Source organism: Anser cygnoides, chromosome 4 (genome assembly GCF_040182565.1).
Source record: "Anser cygnoides isolate HZ-2024a breed goose chromosome 4, Taihu_goose_T2T_genome, whole genome shotgun sequence".
Taxonomy (NCBI): Eukaryota; Metazoa; Chordata; class Aves; order Anseriformes; family Anatidae; genus Anser; species Anser cygnoides.
In genome coordinates, this window is record NC_089876.1 from 66,907,443 (window position 1) to 66,928,791 (window position 21,349).

The window sequence follows — 21,349 nt, forward strand, 5'->3', positions numbered from 1 at the left end:
GGCAGAGTCCCTGTGCATGGTTATCACAAGGATGATACCACCACCTCTTACCACGCCAGCAAATATAAATCAAGCTACAAAGACTCAGCAGAAAAGTGTGCCAAATGTACCCGCACTCGAAGCAGCAACGCTAGTGATTTGTACAAGAAATCAGATAAGTTGAGAAGAGTTTATTTTCTGTTTATGCTACTGATCTCAGTCTCCGGGCTTATCTCTGCAGTATCAGATGAAGTGACTGTTAAATAACCCAAGCTGACAATACGGGCTCATGAGAACACTTTTTCTTGGTCTGGAAGTGTTAAAGTAATCTCTAAATATGAATTTCAATAATGAAGGGCACATGCCCAGTACAGACCTATTATTTAAGGCATAGCAGATCCCTGCACTAAATCAGGCCTACTTACATCTGATAAATACCAGGGAAAAACACTTCAGAGGAGGAAGCAACAAACTAACCCTTACATATTGCTCCTTGTTAGCAGTTCCTAAAGCAGTTAACAAAATGCAGTCTAGTCTGTGCTACCAAGGAGGGAAGTAGAAGCATAAAGAAAGGGAAATGGCTTGTAATCAGGAAATTAGATCTTCTGAACCACCCACAGTCAGTCAGCTGTTTTCTCCACTAGGATGCTCTTCTAGGCAAGCACATCTCTAAATGTGATGCCATCTTCTTCCACAAATAGATAGAAGAAAGATCCCCAAGGTCACTTTAAGAATATGAAAAATATCTTCATTAGCAAAAGTCAAAATATTCTGATTAACCATGCAAATGAAATCCTGTCTGAAAGAACACAAAATGATTAAACAGTATTAAAATATCAATGGGGCACTAATCTGGTAAACATTTTCAGTATGCAGAAAAAAGCATTCAGGTCAAAAACAAAGTTAAGACTTCCCCTTACCACCGTGTCACTCAGGGAACTTGAAGCAGAGCTGAGCGACTGGCTTTGGAAACAAACATCCAACACCTTGCTCAAGTCTCCTCCTGTGAAGACACGGGGAAGCATTTATTCTGTTTGTGGAATCAGTGAGGCTTTTTTCCCCCTCACAATTTGGCACCGGTGTTTGGTTGTGCAATGATTTCCATATGGTTATCACATCTAAACAGGAACGAATCAGTATGGTACCAACTGGTTCTGCTTACTTTATGATTTAGCCATGACATTGCTTTTCGGAGAAGATGTTTGGCAGGGGCAAACTAATGCTTTTCAGAATAGTTTTCAGCCTGTCACTGAAATCAAAGGCCCTGTCAGTAGGAAAGGGAAAAATCTGGATTCATTAAAAAGAAGCAAGGTCAGAACAGCATGGAGAGAACGCTGGATCATATAGATGGAACTGGCAGCAACCCTAACATTTAAAGTTGTCTGACATGTCTCATTATAAGACCTTGTTTTCAATTACTTACAGCTTTGCCAAATTAACTGTTTTGCCAGCAATTTCCTTTGCTAGGTGTATACCTCAGACTGTTTTTTTTTTTTTTTTTTTTTTTTTTTTTTTGGGGGGGGGGATGGAGATGAGGCTTCAGAAGAAAATGTTCCATTGTTTTGGAAAATTGGAAACAGACTTTATTACACAAAACACATTTGTTGTCCCCCTTTTAAAAATAAATAAGCAAATCAAATTTGAACATTTTTTTTTTCACTGAGTGGCAGTCCTGTTCTGGAATGCAGCTCACAATTTTGCAGTAGTTTAGAACTGAGGAAGTTTCCATTTTCCTCACAGACAAATAAATAAATAAAAATCCTGGAATGCAACATGGATAGTGAAGTGTTAGAAGAAATTAGCAACTCTGCAGCAGTGTCTTGTGAAGGAGAAGACTGGGCAGTGGGATTCACTCCTGAGAAGTAAAGGAGGCTGTTAAAAGGAAGCATCTGAAAAGAGGAAGAGATGTTTGCAAAAAACAAAGCCAGATGAGAAACTCCAAGAAAACTGATGCAATCAGCTGTAACTGAAGACTCAAGAGAGCAGAAAAACTGGTGAACTGAAGAGGAAGCATATGATAATGAGGAGAAACCACGGGGCTCAGAGGGAAGACTGCTATGAAAATTGCACCACTTGGAAAGAATAACTGGGGGGAAAACCAGCAAGGAGGATCCCAACATACATCTGAAACAGGAATTGGGGCTGCTTTTGCATTCACAAGCTATGACAGACAAAGGTCTGTGCTGCTCATCCAGCAATTTCTGTGTAGCACTGTACAGTAGAATTTCAGCTATTTTATACTGTTACAAATAATCATAATAAAGAAAGCTGAAGAAATGACACGGTTTTGTTAGAGTCAAGCACTCAAAATCTAGGCAATGCAATGTCCATATAAACTTGATACGGACCGTTCAAGACACTGCCTTTGCTGCAGAAGGTGCTACTAGAGCTGATCTCTGTTCATCAGCGAGTACCACTAGCAATGTGTGCCCTCATGGCAAACACTGGGGACTTCAGTCAGTCCAGAAGCTGTGCTTTAGGAAGGAACAGGAATTACTGACAACAGCTTAATGGCACCACAATAGCTCAATTCCAGAAAGACACTGTTTTTGAACTAACCCAAAATGCATCCTTTCCTTTTGATCTTTTCAATAATCAAAATATCTTTTAAATGGATGCTTTCCCCAATGAATATACTCACTTAAACAGCATACTTCTCAGCAAGAGTCTGATTCTTAGCACTAAAAAGCATGTAAGTATGATTGTCTAGACCCTGAAGAGCCAAATCTAAAAATAAAAGCAGAACCAGAACCAGAGAAGTGTTTCTGTACTATGGGGCTTAGCTCTGGCCAGTGACAGCTGGGGGGCATGCTCAGGAAACATGGTGTCTCAAAGCACAGAAGAAAAATCAAATAAATAATAACAATAATAATATAAAAAAAATAATAAAAGGTATAGGACAAGCAGTACTAGTTACTGCAGTTACTGCAGACAACACTGATGTGGCCATTGCACCCCAGAGCATCCACAAGACAAATTCTTTAGATAAACCCGCATGACACAGGCTAAAGAACATATGCTGCCGCCCCCTATAATAAACTTTAGACCTCTGACAGAACAGATCAACATCCACAGAAACCATAACATGCTTTTTGCAGAAATGTGGTATGGACTATCTCACTATATAAACTATATCACCAGATATCACTAGATAAACTATATCACCAGTTTCCTAGAGGTGGGCAACAGCGGTGGACTTCTCAGATGAAAATGCCTAGTTTTTCTTCTGATCATCTCAGGCTGACAAAGGTATCCAGGAGCACTTAATAGGGTAAATCTGGCATAATGTGAGGAGAGGTTCAGAGCATAAGACATGTTTTCTCCAGCTTTCACACACCTGGGACGGCCACAACAGCACAAGGCACTTACCCCTGACAGAGCACACCTAGATGTGGCAGAACTGGAAGAAGCAGCAGACAGACACAGCTGTGAATAAACTCCCTACCTACGCTTTGCTCTCTTAGCATCACCAGCAAGAATTTCTGGAAAGGATTAGAAGTGTTTGCAAAATGTTTTACACCTATTGGCATGCTTTTCCTGCAGCAGCCCTTGAGCTACAAGGGGAAATAAGCATAAAACCAAAATTCTGTTCATCAGTTTCCGTAGCTTCTCTAAGAAAACATTTTCCAGTTTGAAAGGGGAAGATCATGTTGTCACTGGAAGCACAACACACATATTTTCTCTTTTAAAGGGCAGCACACATTCCTAAGGCAGTTCTCATCATTGCACATAAAGAAGCAGGCTGAATCCAGCACTGCTGGTGCTGGGAACTATGCAAACATTTAGGGTTTTTCATTTTTCCCAAGCAAAAATACCTAATTATGGCAGCAGAGGTAATGAAGAAAAGAAAACCCACTATCAGAAGGCTGATATTTACTCAACTGGGGTCCACACCTGCACTGGAAAATTTCCAAAGATCTGTGAATTGAGAAGACTGAAACTCAATGGTCTAGAAAAAAAAAGCACTGGTGTAGAAGTCATGCATAACGTGGGAAACAAGCAGCTCCCTCTGGAAGCCTCGCTGCAGTATAAACTACCTCTCAAAAGCCCCTGTTGTCTCCCCTTTGGCTTTCCAAGCTTCATAGCATACCATACATCTTGCCAAGTCTAGATCATGGGTAGGTAATTAAATCCTGGTAGGGCAAGTGGCAGACATGTCTTACCTGCCTCTCTTGCTGATGCAATGAAAGATTTCACATTGGGGTTATGCATCACCAAAAGTCCACACACCAGTACTTCTATTTCAGGACCAAATAAACAACTCTGAACAGTTGTGGTGAGGATATTAAACGTCTTGCTTGAAGGCTTAAGTCATAAGAGAACCAAAGGAGAAGTGTGGGACAGCAGGTTATACCCCAAATGCATCCTGCAGAAGGACAGCCACCTTCCTCTGATACATCTGGTGCTGGCCACTACCACAGCCAATGACCACAAGTAGACAGGCCTCGGGTCTCATTTGTACCAGTCATATCTGTGCTTTTCCTTTGCAATAAATGCTATTTTTATCTTTACTCTTCTGTTTTCTCTACACCGTACATTGATATGCTTTGGCAAAGCATGTAAAACTGGCTTTATGTAACAAGAAATTAACATACCTGTTCATCTGAGAGCACAGCTGATCAAGAAACCAACTCCGATCCTTCCTGGTCATTGCTCCAAAGAGAAAGAACCTGCTAACATCATCTCTGAAGGCAGTCTGCTACTTTGCTTGGTTCCAACTTCACAGAGCTTCCTCAGGAGGTTACTGACTTCACAACCGTTCTGGACACAAAACACATTTCATGTCCTGGAGCTCAGAGACATCCAGGAAGTCCTGAAAGACAAAGGTGTTACCCCATGAGCTGGACTACAAACTTCTGCCATATCATCACGATCTATAACTTCCTCATGGAGGGAAGCAGAGGGAGAGGTGCTGCTCTCTTCTCTCTGGTGACCAGTGTTTGGACCTGAAGGAATGGCATGAACCTGCATCAGGGGAGGTTCAGGCTGGGTGTTAGGAAAAGGTTCTGCACCCAGAGGGTAGTCGGGCACTGGGACAGGCTCCCCAGGGCAGTGGTCACGGCACCGAGCCTGTCAGAGTTCAAGAAGCATTTGGAGAACGCTCTCAGACATGTGGTCTGATTTTTAGGCAGTCCTGTGTGGAGCCAAGAGCTGGACTTGATGATCCTTGTCCTTTCCAACTTGAGATGTTCTGTCCTAAAAAACATGCTCCAAAAGTTTACTAACTTGTGCATGACTTAAAAATGATATTGTAAGTGAGAAAGACATCTAGCTGAAGATATAAATACATCTTATGAGTATAGGTACCAGCAAGAGATAAAAAACACCACTAAGCTCCTTGGTCAGGTTGATGGTTGGACATCATGATCTTGATGGTCAGTGCCAATCTAAATGATTCTACGATTCTGTAATCATTTGGCTAGACCCAGAAATGCTGCTCAACATCTGTGAAGATTTTTTTTTTTTTTGTAACTTTTCAATTCATGGTCAAACAATAAGTAGAGCATGAACCTTTGGCATTTTAAGAGGGAACGTTGTCTGAACCTTCCCACACAACTTCTGCAGTGTGCAAAAACAGTAGTGTTCAACATCCTATTAAGAACAGTAGCCAGAAAACTATAGGGCAAATTTTATAATCACTAACATTTCATTTACTTGTGCATTCACCCATTTCATTTTCTTTCAGAAATCATCTTCCAAGGAGAAAATTTGCAGTAATTTTTATGTGCAATGAATTACTCACACCTTCTAGGACAATAAAAATCAATCACCGCATTGTTCAAATTCCTGTTGATTCGTGTTCCCACTAGAATACTTACTTTCACTTTTATTTTAGACAAAAAGAGAATTTACCCTAGTAGTTCCAATCACTGGCACCTGAGAAAGCTGCTAAGATCTACCAAAGTAATAAGAAAACTCACTATAATACAAAACCAAATAAAAATCACATGTTGACAGCTGACACCCTCAATACAAGTCTTTTCGTCTCAGGGCTCAGTTGTATTCTACAAAGGAGCAAACTAAAAACAAACAAGGGGCCTAGTTGCTACATCCTTCCTGCTGATGGAAGGTCCATTTAGTCCACCAAGAGAGTGCAGGGTTCATGGCTTAATTATATTTGATAGTTTTTATTCTCAATCTTAATTAAAAAAAAAAATCAAGAAAGAGAAGAACAGGCAAAGCCTGGAAACAATGGTCACAGCTATGTCATATTTAAATAAGAACCAAAACAGCTCACCCAAGGCAGACAGACCTCAGTTACGGCCATGTTTTGTTTGACCATGCATTTCTATGGAAATCAGCACTCATGATGCTACAAATTTAGTTCTCTAGAAATTGGAAGAAACCTGATGCAGGGAGAGAGAAAAAAAAAATTAAGAAACAGAGACTCAACTTTTTTTTCCCATCCAGAACTTTCCTTTTCAATCAAACTCCAGTGGGAAGTGCATGATGAAACCCTGCTGCCAGCTAGAGCTCTGCCACACACACCACTCCAAGACTGCAAACTCATCTCCTGAGGACCCCAGAGCCCTCAGGACCACACTTTGCACTACTTTGATGACTGCAGTTATGGCTAACATTCCCTGTTCAATGTCAGATATTCTGCTGCTTTCTTAGCTAGATAGTCTCCTTAACCCTCTTTAGTTTAATATTAATTTTTGTGTAAATGTTTGTTTTTCCTAAAACAAACAAATAAAATATATGTGTGTGTGTGTATACACATATTTAAAAAATTTCCAGTGAACACCGAATGAAAGAGCATTTCAGTTTTGCAAGAACAAAGATAATCCTACAGAACAAAATTCCAGGGAATTTCCAGTTCAGTTTAAAAAATTAATATTTTCTATAAAACATTCAATTTAATGCCTGTAGTTCTCTTCACCTTTTTTGGCACCTAACTTTGCCACAGGTTATTAGGTTTCTGTAAACTGCCTTTACAAACCAATCAAAGCAGGCACGAGAAAGAGCACTTCCTGACACAACATGCCGAATTCTTACACTCAATTACTTCCAAGTAAATTTTTCACCAAAGATTTTAACAAATTGATGGTTAAATCTGTTAATTGCAATAAAACGTATTATAGGAATTTCAGCACAATACAGTAAATAAGTTTGCAGCTATATTTATCTCCTCTGATGTTTTGAAAAATGGCACAGTGAATCAGCCCTGGAATAAGTGATATAGTTATAAAACCTGACAGGTCACACAAATGATTTGAGAATGTAAGTTACACTTTCATGTATGACTTAAATTTACTTTGAAAGGTTATTCGAAGCACAACAATGTGAATATATACCTAGTAAGTCAGATTACCAAGAAGAGTCCCAAAGAGGTGTTTCTTACTCCAGCATTGTCCACTGACAGCCTGGACAAAGGGATACGAAGTACTCTTCCAAAATTCACAGATGATCTGTACGTGGTTCGGGGTCATGAGCAGGCAGAATGACAGAATCCAAGTAAAAACAACCTTGACGAACAGAAAATTGGTACTTTCAATGTATGAGATTCAGTCTGCATGGGAAGGTTTCTGCTCTGGGAAAGTGATGCACAAGTTCAAGATTGTGGAACAAGCTGGCTGAGGAGCACCTACAGCAGAAAATCCCTGGGGGGCTATCAGGTAGCATAAGGTCTCCACAGACTAGCCCTCAGCAAGTCAAAATAATCTGTCACAGGTAAGACAAATGTTTTGGCAGGAGATGTAAAAAGAGTAACCTAAGCAACAACAGACTGCTCCTAGTCTCAACAGCAGCGAGCTCACGGAAGAAATGTTCGGCATGGTTTGACAATTCACATAGGACATGGACAGGGCAAGAGAAGGCCAGAGGAGGACAACAAAAGTCAACTACAAAACATGTAAGGAAGGACTAGAAGACAGGCTATGACCTGCGAGGTCACTGCTAAAAGTTTGTTAAATACACAAAAGGTTGTTGCAAAGGGAATGATCTGTTTACCACAGCCATGAGAAAAAGGTCAAGAAATCACGGTCTAACACTTCACAGATACATCAGACTTTGGGGAAAATATTCCATCAAGAGTGAACTAAAATTGCTTAATAGGGATGCCAGGCTTTCAGCTCTGGGAGTTTGGAAGGATGGATCCTACTAAGCTAGCTGTGCAGAAGCAGCAGCAAAATTAGGCTAAGACTCCTCTTCTGCAGCTTCTTAACTACAGGGAAGTAGCAGAACAGCTTCAGCAAGAGTGGGTGTTCCTGCCCACGTCAGGAGGCTTGGAATTAGGTGATCTTTAAGGTCCCTTCCAACCCAAACCATTCTGTGACTGTGTGACAAGGCACATAAAAACCAGAGTTAGAATTCAATAGCTCATACTCAGTGACACAGCCTTCTCCCTTTCCACTGCCATATTCCCACCAAGGCAACAAACACCAGGCTTGCTTGTGCCAGTGGCCTGAGATGCTCTGACCTGTGCTCTTAAGCCATTCAGTAACATAAGTTATGGAGGAATCACCACGGGATGTAAGGAGGCAAGGAGTCCTGATGAATGTTCACGAAGGGCTACAGGTTTACAGAGATCCCGGTGAAGATTAGAATCCCCTGTCTTTTGTTCTCTCCCAAATACGTCATGCTGCTCATTTCTCTGCCTACAAATACACAAAGGATTCCTCAGAGAGGCTTACATACTGTCCGTACATACACAGCTATACTTCTTCCCTGCTCCTTCACATCACGGGAATAAACAAGCGGCTTACTCCAGGATTGCACCTTCCTTTTTCATCTGTGTTTTGCATCAGCTTACTAGCCAAGGACCAAATGTCTACATCTGAGCACCTAGTGATTTTATTTGCCATTTCAGACAGCACCTGCTTAGTTAATCTCATCTCCTTCGCACTTCATTTTGCTAATGGGCACCTAAACCTTTCCAAAATGTGCAGTATCTTCAAATATTAGTACACAAATGAATAGTGCTGGCACACAAAAAACATTTTGCTGAGCACAGGGCATGAATTCTGGCAAGCTAATACACATATACTGTAATTTTAGCTTGATGACATATGGATATTTCAGACTAGTTTTCAGCAATGGCAGTGCTATACACACAAAATATTGATATAATATTTTCCCAGATACCAAAAAATCCAGAACACTACTAAAAATGCAATTAATTGACTCCTTAATCCAGATTAAGGAGTAATTCAGGCAGTGCTCTGAAACACCGGTCAGGACACAAACATGGGACTCGTTCTTTCATTATACAGAGTACCTTACATATTAATAGGTTTCCAACCTCAGACTGACCAGAGAGACTCAGAAATGCATCCAGGCAGATGCCACAAACGCTCTATTTGCCAAATACAGAACAGAAAATGTCAGGGAGTTCAGGCCATTCACAGCTTCTCTTGCTGGAGCCATGTAAACTGCAGCAGCAGGGTGTGGAGAGGCTGTCAGAGACCACTTACATAAGGCACAGGTCTTCATGCTGGACAGTACATGTAGGTTCCTCCATCCCCTGTGTGAACATCTCTCCTCTTCCACAAGGCTCTTTACATTACGGTAGGGTTTGGCAAAGCACCAGTCAGCATGATTTAGATTTCTCACCCAACTATTTTTCACGAGCATGTTAATTTTAAGTGCTCTAAACATCTTTTAAAAATCAAGTTTGTTTATTTAGAAACATGAGTAAGACATGAGGATCCAAACTGGGGCCTTGAGGAATGTTTTCTGGATCCTACCTAAGCTTCTGGAAAGGTATCTGTAGACTGGCTCTAGGCTGCTTTCTGTTCAGTATCTTACTTAAACTGTTAGACTCACTCCGTTGAAGTCTACAAGGGCATTGAGCTTCCTTTACTGGCTATGCAAAAGGTAATCAGACTACCAGAATATGGTCCACAGCTTTCAAACCTTCACCTTCTTTCTCATTTGGTGATAAGAAAAAAGGGAGGTACTGAAAACTCAGGAGCTCTGTGTAATATCCAGTGCTGTATTCAAACAGCAACCAAAACAATGAAAACCATATTTCAATGAATGAAGAGCTAAAGGTTACAATCCAGATATATTCTCTTTAGTAGCATCTGATTTTTATCCAGTGAAAGATACAATAAAAAAACCATTGTTTTTACCGCTGTTATTTCTCCTTATAGAGAAGCATGCCTGGAAAAACAGTCCAAATCACTGCATCATCTTATAGGGATGCTACATTTATTGAAAGATTACTCAGAAGTCTGGTAACACTTCTGTAGTAAGGGTCATTCCTTTACATACAACAGGTATTAATCACCTACTTCAACTTCATCATGTTCAGCAAAATCACAGCTGGGTAAGCCCTGAGCTGCTAAAGCTCTTCTATAACAAGATGTTAATTACTTTACTTTGTTGAGGGGTGAAAGCTTAATTATTATGGATTTGTAACCCCCGTTTGGCACTTTGGAACAGAATTTATAGTATTTCTTTCAATCATCAGGTAGTCAGGCTGTGTCATACACAAGGGGGTAGTATAGCACAAAGGCATAATCCTAGTTACATCATGTTGTAAGGCATGCAGAAATAGAAAAGCAATGCAGAAAACATTGGAGGTAGCAATTCCTTCAGCTTTCTTCTCTTCCCTCTCGCAAAAATAATCCATACCAAATCTGGATGCACATTTTGGATTACATTCTCCACAGTTGTAAACCAGTCTTTCAGTGACTTCATGGAGCTCTGCCAGCTTATGTCTGCTCCAAGCCTGAGCCAAATGGAAGTACGAAATGCTGTCTGTATTTTACCCTTATAGAATGTTCTCCCTTCACCTAGGTAAACATCCTCTAAAAGAACACACAAACTACCTCATTCCAAAAACAGAATTATTTCTGCTTCTTTTGCAGTTATCTCTTATCAGTTCCACTAGCAGCAAAGCAGAAGTTACCTGTTATTAGCCATTGGGCCTCAACAGAAGGCTGTTCTGTCTGATCATGTCATATATAAATTCTGGAGGATCAACTTGGAATGAAACCATAACAACTTCCTTACTGGGTTTAATGGTAATCTTTACGTTGTCATCTTCACATGTTTAGTATAAAACTCATTTTCCAACATAAGGAGATTAGAGTTATAAGGAAATAAAGTACAGAGAAGAAGATAACATTGCTCTTTGGCATGAAGTAAAGTGAAGAATTTCCATGCAAGGCACACATCTCAAGAGGAAACCTTTACTGGCCAAACTACTTGTAAATATTTTTGTTCCAGTCTCTTGCTGTACACTCTCGAGATCCTCAAGTTGATTCCCCAACCAACCACAAGACTTGAGGCATGGCTAACATGGTGAACACTGTTGGTTTGAAGTCAAGTGGCACACGTGTAAAAGAATACAGCTGCGCTACATCCAGGCAGCCTGGCAACGCCAAAAATGCTTATTTTCACCTGGTAAACTTGTTAATTGTGTTTGCAGAGTCTGTAGCAACTTTTCTCATCTTCAGTGCTAAAATGCATGTGAAATATTATTTTAATTTGCTGTTTTACAGACTCTGAGGGCTTCTGCTCCTCCATATGGGAAAGCTGTGCTATACTTCAAAATGATGACCAGAGACCAAATGGAGACTCCACTCCCCACAAAATGGGTAGCCTTATTTCCTGCTATCTGCAGCTGGCACCGCGCAAGTTCAGCCCCTGAAGGACTCCTTGGTATGAAGAGAAGGGAGGAGGCTTTCCCTCTGCATACTAAATTAACTCTAGAGAATGGGGCAAATGATACTGAATGAAGAGAAAGCGGCACTGACCCAAATGCCTTCCTCATTTGTAGCCTAAAGGATTTAACACAGGGTTTCTGTCGTTCCCTTGAGAGACTAGTGAACCTCATTGTTAGGAAATCTTACTTGACATTTTCTTTAATTCTCCTTCAGCCTATTTCTCTTAGTTACTTTGCCTTAGCACAGCCCAAAAAGCAATTCTTGACCTTTTCTCTGCATTAAACTCTTGAATTTCACTTTAGAAACACTTCTTCAGAGGGAAGTTGACCTCTGACAAACATGCACACAGAATCAAACCTAAAAACCTCACAAAAACAAACAAACCATTCCGTGTGAAAGCATTGTACGTGCCTGACTGTGGCTTTAGTTCGGCAAGCCCCTGTCCCCACCAACAGCTCAGGTTCCTCGAGGCACCACAACCCTTCCTCACCAAACGTCCTGGCAGCACACTGGGGCGAGTCTCTGAACTGTGGGGTTTGCAGGGAGGATTTACAGAAGAAAACAGATGGGCAAGTCACCTGCACAGCAACTTCCATTGCAACAGATGTATGAAAACCTGTTCAGGACTGCAGTAAGATACACACACAAATCCTCTGAAAACAAGGTACTTAAATGTACAATACATATACTGAGAAATAAGATAGGTGTTTTGAGCTTTTCCATCTAAAATGAGCCCAAAAACTTGTGGCTCTGAACTATACAGCTAGGTTATTTAGCAAAAATGCAGTTGTATGGGATCACAAAGTCTGAACAGAGTGTGATTCAGAACACCTGTGTCATCGCAATTAGCATGGCAAGATCTAACATCTACACAATGAGGGAGTCAGTCCCTTTCATTTTAAGGGTTCCTTTTCCTCAAGTCTTTTGTCCTTTCTTTGCAAGAGACAATTTATCACATTTGCTGAATAGAACATTATAAGCTATATCACGAGATAGCAAATGCAGCACAAACTACTTCTGAACATGACCTTTCTTATACAGGTACAATTTATAATGCATATACAATTTACAAAGTTTTCTGGAACTCATGCTTCAAAAACTAAAGGTGAAAAGTGTTACCATGGCTAGCAATTCTGTTATTTTTAAAGGATGTATTTCCTACAACAGAAATGTTTGACCTTAACTGAACAAGCTCTGGTTTTAACAAGGAGTCCACACTTTTAGATATTTATATTAAAAATAATTTAAAAAATATCTTTACAATATCCTGCATTTCCTAGGAATCTTCCTAGGAATCGTCAACATTTTAGGATGAAGACTGTGATTTTGTCATGTGTTTATATATAGTGTCACTAAGAGGCATCCTTGTCACCAGTCAGGTCTCCTAAACAGGTAATATGAACAATGAATTTGTAGAATTCTTGTCCCATAACTAGACATAGCAACTGCTTTCAGACAGTCTCTGAAAGTTTCCTTTTAAGGAGCTTTCTCATTTCTGTTTTAAAGTTAAACCCCAAATTGGTGAATATTGGTGTATGGCTGTCCCCAGCTCCTCTCCTCACTCCCCCTCCTCATGGGAAAATGACCACTGAAGGATGTTGTCTTCAGGTATACATTATGAGCACTACTGCTCGAGGATATATCAAGGAAGTTTTCTCCCTTCCCATCCGGAAGAGTAGTTACTTCAGATAATTATGAACTGAGTTTAAAATACTGTCTTGCTGTCACTCCCCATATATCTCATGGAGGTTTCCACTGCCATGGTATTTCATCTTCATGGACTCTTTGATCTATGTATCGCACAACTACTGCAGCTAGCCAAATTGATTGGTTGATACGATGGTTTTAACAAGGATTTCTCTCCATTCTCAAAGAGAATTTTAATCCACATTGATAGTCTGCTTCCTGCACTGGGTGCTTCCATTAGCATGTAACTTCACTTCCAAGGAACTAATACTGTCATTTGTATAGACTTTGTATCCAAATACAGAAGAGTCCATTTTTTTTTTTTAACATTTCACCAAGTTTCTAAGATAGATGTTGTATCAGCATCTTCAATTATATCAGACATTTCCATTTGTTATGGCTACTTCCTAGTCTTCTCAGGAAGGTTGCACACATTTGGAGTCAGGCTGGATGTCTCCATGGCCTGATAATTTGTGACTTCACATTTTTCAAACTTTGCTGTTGTTGTTGTTATTCCCCATCTTATTCTTATCAGTTCTTGTCCTGCTTATTGTCTAATAAAATATTTTTGTAACTTCTCCCTGAAACGATGCTTCGCCCATCACCATCTCCCCTCAACACGTCTACATTGCTTAGCTTTCCCACACCTTTCTTTTGAAAAAAAGATCTAAATGAGCTTTAAATTTCAAACAGCACCTGGCTGGTTCAACATAGGTTCTCTCTCCCCATACAGCCTCCATCTATCCCAATTTTTCCTCTTTTTTTTTTTTCTCTAAAGGGTATGATGTCCTTTCCCTATGTTATTTTCCTTTACTCCGCAACCTGAGATTTCCCAACTCCATCTGTCCCTGCATGTGGCACTGGCAGCATTTCAGAGAATGCTATCACATACTCTCGTCTCAAATCTTCTACCTCAGGCCTTGCTATTGGATTCTGTAACTCATCTTTTTCCTTTCCACTTGATGGGAACATGCATGCAGAGACCACAAGTAACTCCACTACAACATGACAAAGGCTGTGCTTGCCAGACACACACACACACACACACACATCCAACTAGTCTCTACACAGCTCGCACTGGCGTAAAAAGTCTTTCTATCTACATGTGTTATAGTCAAATTCCCAGTTTGATAACCTACCTCCTTCCAACAGCTGAGATATAAGTCCCACCTACATTATTTTTCTTAGCTATCATCCTTGTCAGGTCCTGTTACTTCCCCACATACCATCAGCTCTGTTTCCCCCTCAAAGAATTTGGTTTCTGCATTGGCGCTGTCTTTCCTAACACCATCACTTTTAAGGGATAACACATGACCTTGAAACCAGGACTGAAATGAAGTGAAAATTTCTGAGCTACATACAGTTCTGGTCTCCACAGCAACAGAGTGATCAGATCCATGCCCCCTGCTGTATTTCAAAAGCAAGACATAAATATTGCTTAAATAATACAGGGCTGTGGAATCAACAACCACACATACTTTTAGTTTGAAATAAACACGTTCTTTACCTCCTTTTTTAAAAGAATTAGTCCTACCAGTGGCGATACCAAAACTAGACCTCCTTCAGCTTTGCCTTTCCTTTGGTTTCACTGCTCAGTTCAGACTCTCCCTCGGGTATTAATGCAATTCTTCCATAAAGTGTAACATGCACAGGGAATACAAACTTCTCTTAAATATGTCAGGACTCTCCGAAGAAGAAAGAGCTTTTGAGGTCTGGCTCATCTCCTCTAACGTTTTCCAACATCTAAATACAATGACATCTTGAATTAAATTAGAAAGCACATAATGGGTCAGGTAACATTAAGAGGTGAACTTTGGAGGTGGATATGGCGTTGGGTTCTTATGACAAACATTTATTTCACCAGGGAGATGACTGATAAAATTTTGGCTTAATCTTCCTTATCTGCTAAAAGAATAGCAGGTTGTAGAGGTAGTAGAGGTTGGCCAATCAAAAGAATAAAGAGACCCCAAAACAACAGCCCCTCTATCAATGCAGATTTTAAATACTAAAGGCATGTCAGTAGTAGGAAAGCAGACTGTGTGTGCAAGTAAGCGGTCTGATTTAGAAGCTAATAAACAAACAAAAAAAAATAAATCTTTGCATGTAATGAGGAACACTTCTAAAATTACCCCTTTCAGACATCAATAGCAGTACTGCAGGGCCTTGCTAATCTCTCCCTCCCCAAATCACAGTCACCTACTTTAGATCATTACAATTAGCACCAGCACCAGATGTTCATTTACACCTTCAGAGATCCAGGTTTGTAAACTGAACGCTTCTGTGTTATGCTAATGTGATTTTAACACTCTCAACAGGCTTCTTGTTTCTTTCTCCTCCGTTTTAGAATCTACTGATAATTTTAATCTAAGAATATTACTCCTGGCTCTAGAATAAACTTCAGTTTTGGTATCATTTACTGGGGTGACCCAGGTGCCTTGTTGGGGGTGTTTGTCAGCACACACTGGGTGCCAAGGACATCTACACGCAGATGACAAATATAACAGAAACTGTGGGGAACCTTCAACTTTCTGGATAACAAAGGTATTCAGATAACACAGTTATCTGTTACATACTTCAAACTTTCCTCTAGAATCTTTGATAACTATAAGGCTGAACAATATTAATTTTTCAAGTGACAAGTAGGAGGCTGAAACCTTAGTTCAAAGCCAGAATCACATTTTGCCGAGCACATACGTATTAGGATTTCCAAATTTCCTGCAGCCCGTGTCCCTGTGCACCCCAGCACTTCTGAATATTTTAGGTTAACCTCCTTTCTGTAGGCAAAGTTCTACTCTGTTTAAAATGTAGGCACTGTGATGCTTGACCAATCTCCATAACTTTACCTTCCAAAATCCGTTTGTCCTGGTTCCAGTTAGGACAGAGTTAAGTAGCTCATAGTAGCTGGTAGGGTGCTATGTTTTGGATTAGGATGAGAAGAGTGCTGATAACATGCTGATGTTTTAATTGTTGCAGAGCAGTGTTTACACCAGGCCAAGGACTTTTCGGCTTCTCGCTCTGTCCTGCCAGCGAGCAGGCTGGGGGTGCAGCAGGAGCTGGGAGGGGACAGACCCAGGACAGCTGACCCAAACTGGCCAAAGGGGTATTCCATACCATCTGGCGTCATGCTAAACAATATATAGGGGTGGCTGGCCGGGGTGGGGGGCCGGCTGCTCGGGGATACGCTGGGCATCGGTCAGCGGGTGGTGAGCAATTGCATTGTGCATCACTTGTTTTCTTACACATTATTATTTTTAATACTATTATCATTATCACTATTATTATTATTATTATTGTTATTATTATATTCCTTATATTCCTTATATTCCTGTCTTAATAAACTGTCTTTATCTCAACTCACCGGCTTCACTTTCCCGTTTCTCTCCCCCATCCCAGAGAGGGAGGGGGGAGGGTGAGCGAACGGCTGTGTGGTGTTTAGCTGCCAGCCGGGTTAAACCACAACACCGTTTGATCCAAAATCCACTCAAAACCAAGATGTATCCCTCTGATTGAGTCAGTCCTGGACAGGTATTGAGACTGCAGCATCCCCTGAAAGCCACTGCATTCTGGTGATTACTCAAGTTCCAGAGTCAGAAATACCTCTTTAAAAACACGACAGCTCTTCCATCCACGAGTTTTCTAGGATGAGTGTTTCAGATTCTCTTTACTGGAAATTGAGGATGTTGGCCCAGTCTCACACTACCTCAGGAGGTGTTATCATGGTCTTATTAATAACAAATCAAGCCACTTCTTCACTTCAAAAAATTAAGGGGAGAAGTTTTTTTTTTTTAATTTTTTTTATTTTTTTTGGGTGTGTGGTCTTTCCCAATACCTCGTTTTCCCTACCTCTTCAGTCATTCTGTGTCCCAAAAAGCCCTCAGCTACTCAGCCACTTCTTATTTTAACTCAGCAGAGGTTAATGTTGGACAGCAAAGCGTGGACGTGAGCTCCTTTTAGCTCACCGTCAAGTATAAGATTATTGGCAAAAGCCAAGATCTTCATTAGAGGTCTAGCCAAACAGTTCATCAAGATATTTACTTCTAAAATCAACATGTAAAATGACACACACCTTAATATAAGCTTTAGGGCATGAGAGGCAACCTTGCTGACCTTAAAATAATCAGCCAAACCAAGCTTCACCACATAAGGCAAATACCTGGCATCCCCAAGAGGAGTTTTTAGACCAGTTTGCAGATGGGCATGACAAGACTTCCAATAGCCCCAGCTTTGCACTGAGATGTATGACCGGGGTGGGCATTCAGGCGAGCCTGGGGACACCTCAGCATGCACAGCATTCACCTCCCCTGTCCTCACTCAAACTACCTCTGTGGGAATCAGAAGCAACTTTACTCAAGCATGGACAGGAGATAAACCATTGCTGAAAAATGAACAAGCTGAATGAGTTCCTAGAGGAGCCCCAGAGAGTTACTAACCTGGAAAGATGGTCATCAAATAAAAAGATGCTTGCGTATTTCTGAATCACAAAAGAGACAAAGATGCAAGAGGAGCAGAGAGATGATAATCAACAGCACTGCTTGAAAGGTACTAATGCCCGATAGCTAAAGAAACTGTTCAGTGTAAAAAAAGTTTTTGCTACATATAACGGGTGATTTGAAGGTAGGGAAGACATAAGGTGAACATCACAGTGGAGGACTAATGCTATGTAACAATTTGACAAAGGAAGCAGAAGTTTCTTGACCGGCACTCCTATTATTAGACCAAATCATAACTTTACAAAGAACCAACTCTTCAAACAAGCTCAGCAACCTGAAGCTCCCAGCTGATCTCCTGAAAGCCAGAACAGCCAATTCTGAAATTTCTGTCACTTTATTTACTCGGTGCTCTCAGCAGGAGCTACAGTACAGAGATCTGGCCCCAAACTCCCATTATCCAGCCCACGTAAGACTCCCTTCTCCACCCAGAGTTTTACCTCTAACACTATTAAAAGGAAAAACAAAGCACTCAATGAATTGCAGTGGCTTTTTCTTTTCTCCCCTCCTGTAAAGATGTTGACTAAGAAGAATCAAAAGGAGTGTGATAGAGAAAAACAGCTGCTGCTGTTTTAGATTAGCCTTACAAAAACCTGTTTAGTCTGAACACGATGATGATGAATTAGATAATTAAACTGCACTCAAATTATAATTGGAAATATCTTTTCAATTACAGCCAACCCTGAATATGTATTCCTGATATCTGTTCTTTCATGGCTTATACTGATGGCGATCTCTAACACGCACCTTCTCAGTTAAGTTGGTTGGATGCATTAGACATTGCTCTCGTGCCTACACGAGAGGTACACATGCAGAGGTAAAAGGACACAGAAAGGATTATTATTATAGCCAACATGTCTCAAAAGCTTCACTAAAAATATCAGCCACTGGAGTGGATTAAACCCATGAGTACTGAGTCTCATACCCAAGCACTGACAGTGGTTAATGCCAGATACCTCAAAAGAAGATGCACGGAAGACTTTTGGACCAAGATACAGAATGGCATCCTCCCAACTTTGAATATGCAGATGGTGATCCCTGTTGAAGTATGTTTTGTTTTAATCTCTTCCAAAATTCTCTCTTTTGTTTAGTATTTTCTCTTGCCAGTACATAATCTAGTTATCACTGTAGTATCCAAGTTTATCTTTAATTCTGTTAAGATTTTCACCTGAAATGAGTTTCATAGGTGGCAGAGTGCAGAAAAAAAATCACTGCCTTTATACAGGTTTTTACCATGTTTGTTATCATGGCTACCTTTATCTAGAATTCTTCTGGCCTACCTACAGCCTAAAGACAAAGTACAAAAATCACTGTAGGGATGGGTAAACCCTTCCTGGGGACATCCTGGGCATTTCAGCAGTCAGCTGTTAGGTTGCCATGAACTTTCTTCCTGGTATACTGACGAGTCTATGAAAAAAGAAATTAGGCTGCAATATTCCTTTTGACATTGGAAAAAGCTGAGACTGAGCAGTTCCTGAGGTCACCAGGCTTTCTTTTTTTTTTTTTTTTTTTTTTTTGAGGGTGGCTTTTTCCACAGATGGGAGAGGAAGGAGTTTTCGTTTATAACAAAACCCCACAATGCTGGACCATGAAAGGGTTTTAATAGCTTGCTACTTTGCATTTATCAGGAGTGTACTGAACATGTATCACACAGGTGCTAATGAAAAAGAGAGGCAGAAAGACCAGGCATTCTTCGGATAAATAGTTAGCTATTTGAAGTAACAAAACAAAGAAATAACTGAAAGGCTTCGGCAATAAACGCTTAACAGATGATGCACTGACAAACCACTACAATTACAAAACGTATTTTCAGAATAGTATGGTTAGCATAATGTACCCTGCATGCATTAATGTATTATCAAGGCACTTGTAAATCACTTTATCAATTATTGAACTGCAATAAAATATTTATAAATGGGCCCTTAATATCAAATGCAACCATGACAATTTGTAACTGTGGAAAATGTAAGGGAATGTGTTTATCTTTTCATTAACAGAAACTTGTGGAGTGTTAATAAATGGCTTTGCTTTAACTCATGCTTCGCATGCTTCTATCTTCAGTAGTTCTGACTTCTAATGAAATACAAGTGAACAGTTTTGCCATGGTGTACCCAATAAAATAACCCATTTACAAGAGCATTTTGATATTGTCATGAATTACAGCCACTACTAGGTAAAGAAACTACCTAGTTTAAGTGGGTAAAACTGTAAGGAGATCTCCTATGAACTCTTTTTGGACTTGTTACTCGCTGTAAGAACTGGTTTGAAACCATTGCATTTTTTCCATTTGATTTTGAGGCAATCAGCAGAACACGTAAGAACATTTTCGATGAAATGTGTGTGTGCAGAAATACTCTGTTCAAGATAAATCAAAAAGTTTTCACCAAGGAGAAAGAAGTTTGATGACTGTCATCCCGAAAAGCCTGAGGAGATCCAAGGTGCTTCCCCTGCCTCCTTCCCTCCTCTTCCTTAAAGAAAAACAAGTAAACAAGACCATGAAATACCTAGGGCAAAACCTGGCCTTTCATTCCGAAAAGGTGATTTGGCCAGATGTATGTCACCCAAGAAGCCTTCTCAAAGGTTCTGTTTAAACTCCAGTGAAAGTGGACATTGCTGTTGAAACAACCTCAAGAGTCATCACCATTGTCCAGCTTCCATAAAAATAAAACTTAAAATTGCAAAAGCCAAGCGACAATTATAATAGAAACAGTTTATAAGGTGTCTTCTGGATCCCTGAATGAAAATCGTATGCTTGCTTTTTATTTTTACAAGGTTAAAATTTCCAAGATATTCTTCCATAACAAAACTGGAACAAAGTAGTCAGGCTACTATTAAATCCCACCTTGGTGGCACAGGCAACAGGGCAAAAGTGAATAAAATCTTCCCAGCAAGACATGACTGACTGCATTTTTAAGTGGGAATCTGCTGGTTTGCTCAGCACAGTGGACATGACAGGGCTTTAGTCATCCTGCCCTCGGGTTAATAAAAGAGAAGGCAAGGGTATACAAGAAAGGAGGACTCGACTACCATTGACAAGGGACTGTAGGCAGATATGTGTCTGACAAACTTCCACCGTCACCGACAGACTGTACAGGATGAAGCATACAGCCAGCTGCACAAATTCTTCTGCCAAGCCCTCTGGCCAAAACTCAGAGGCTCTTTGCAAGATCACTGTCAGAAAAGGAGTTTCTGAGAACCGTCTTTGCTCCCATCACCACAGCCACAAAATTGCAGCTGTCAGAGAGATTCTGTATTGTAAACCAGCTAATCACAACCTGATTGCAGAGTCCAAACATCATCTGGAAGCCTTAAAGTGCTGCAGAGAGCATCATTTTACATTGTAAAACAAATTGGTAAATACGGGTATGCTTGATGGGGGTGAAACTACCAAACAAAAGTCTGTGTTAAACTCCTCCTGTCCCATCTCACGGGGCAGGTTCGGGAAGCTCTCAGAAGCAGGGGGATGCTCTGACACTCATTGACGTGCATGTGGCTCTTCAGAAAATACTAATACTTGCTTATTTTCAATGTTTCCCTCAGAGAATAAAACCTTAGAAAGCCACAGTGGATGAAAATGGA

The 21,349-nt window shown here is 40.4% G+C and overlaps 1 long non-coding RNA gene across 2 annotated transcripts in view; it reads right to left on the reverse strand.

Annotated features, from left to right (window-relative positions):
- The window catches only part of LOC136790746 (uncharacterized), a 169,612-nt gene that overhangs the window by 37,031 nt on the left and 111,232 nt on the right, over positions 1 to 21,349 (reverse strand). For both annotated transcript variants that reach the window (XR_010831256.1, XR_010831255.1), the window contains exon 3: positions 4,575 to 4,792. This is a non-coding gene — a long non-coding RNA (uncharacterized lncRNA). The remainder of the gene's footprint in view (positions 1 to 4,574; positions 4,793 to 21,349) is intronic.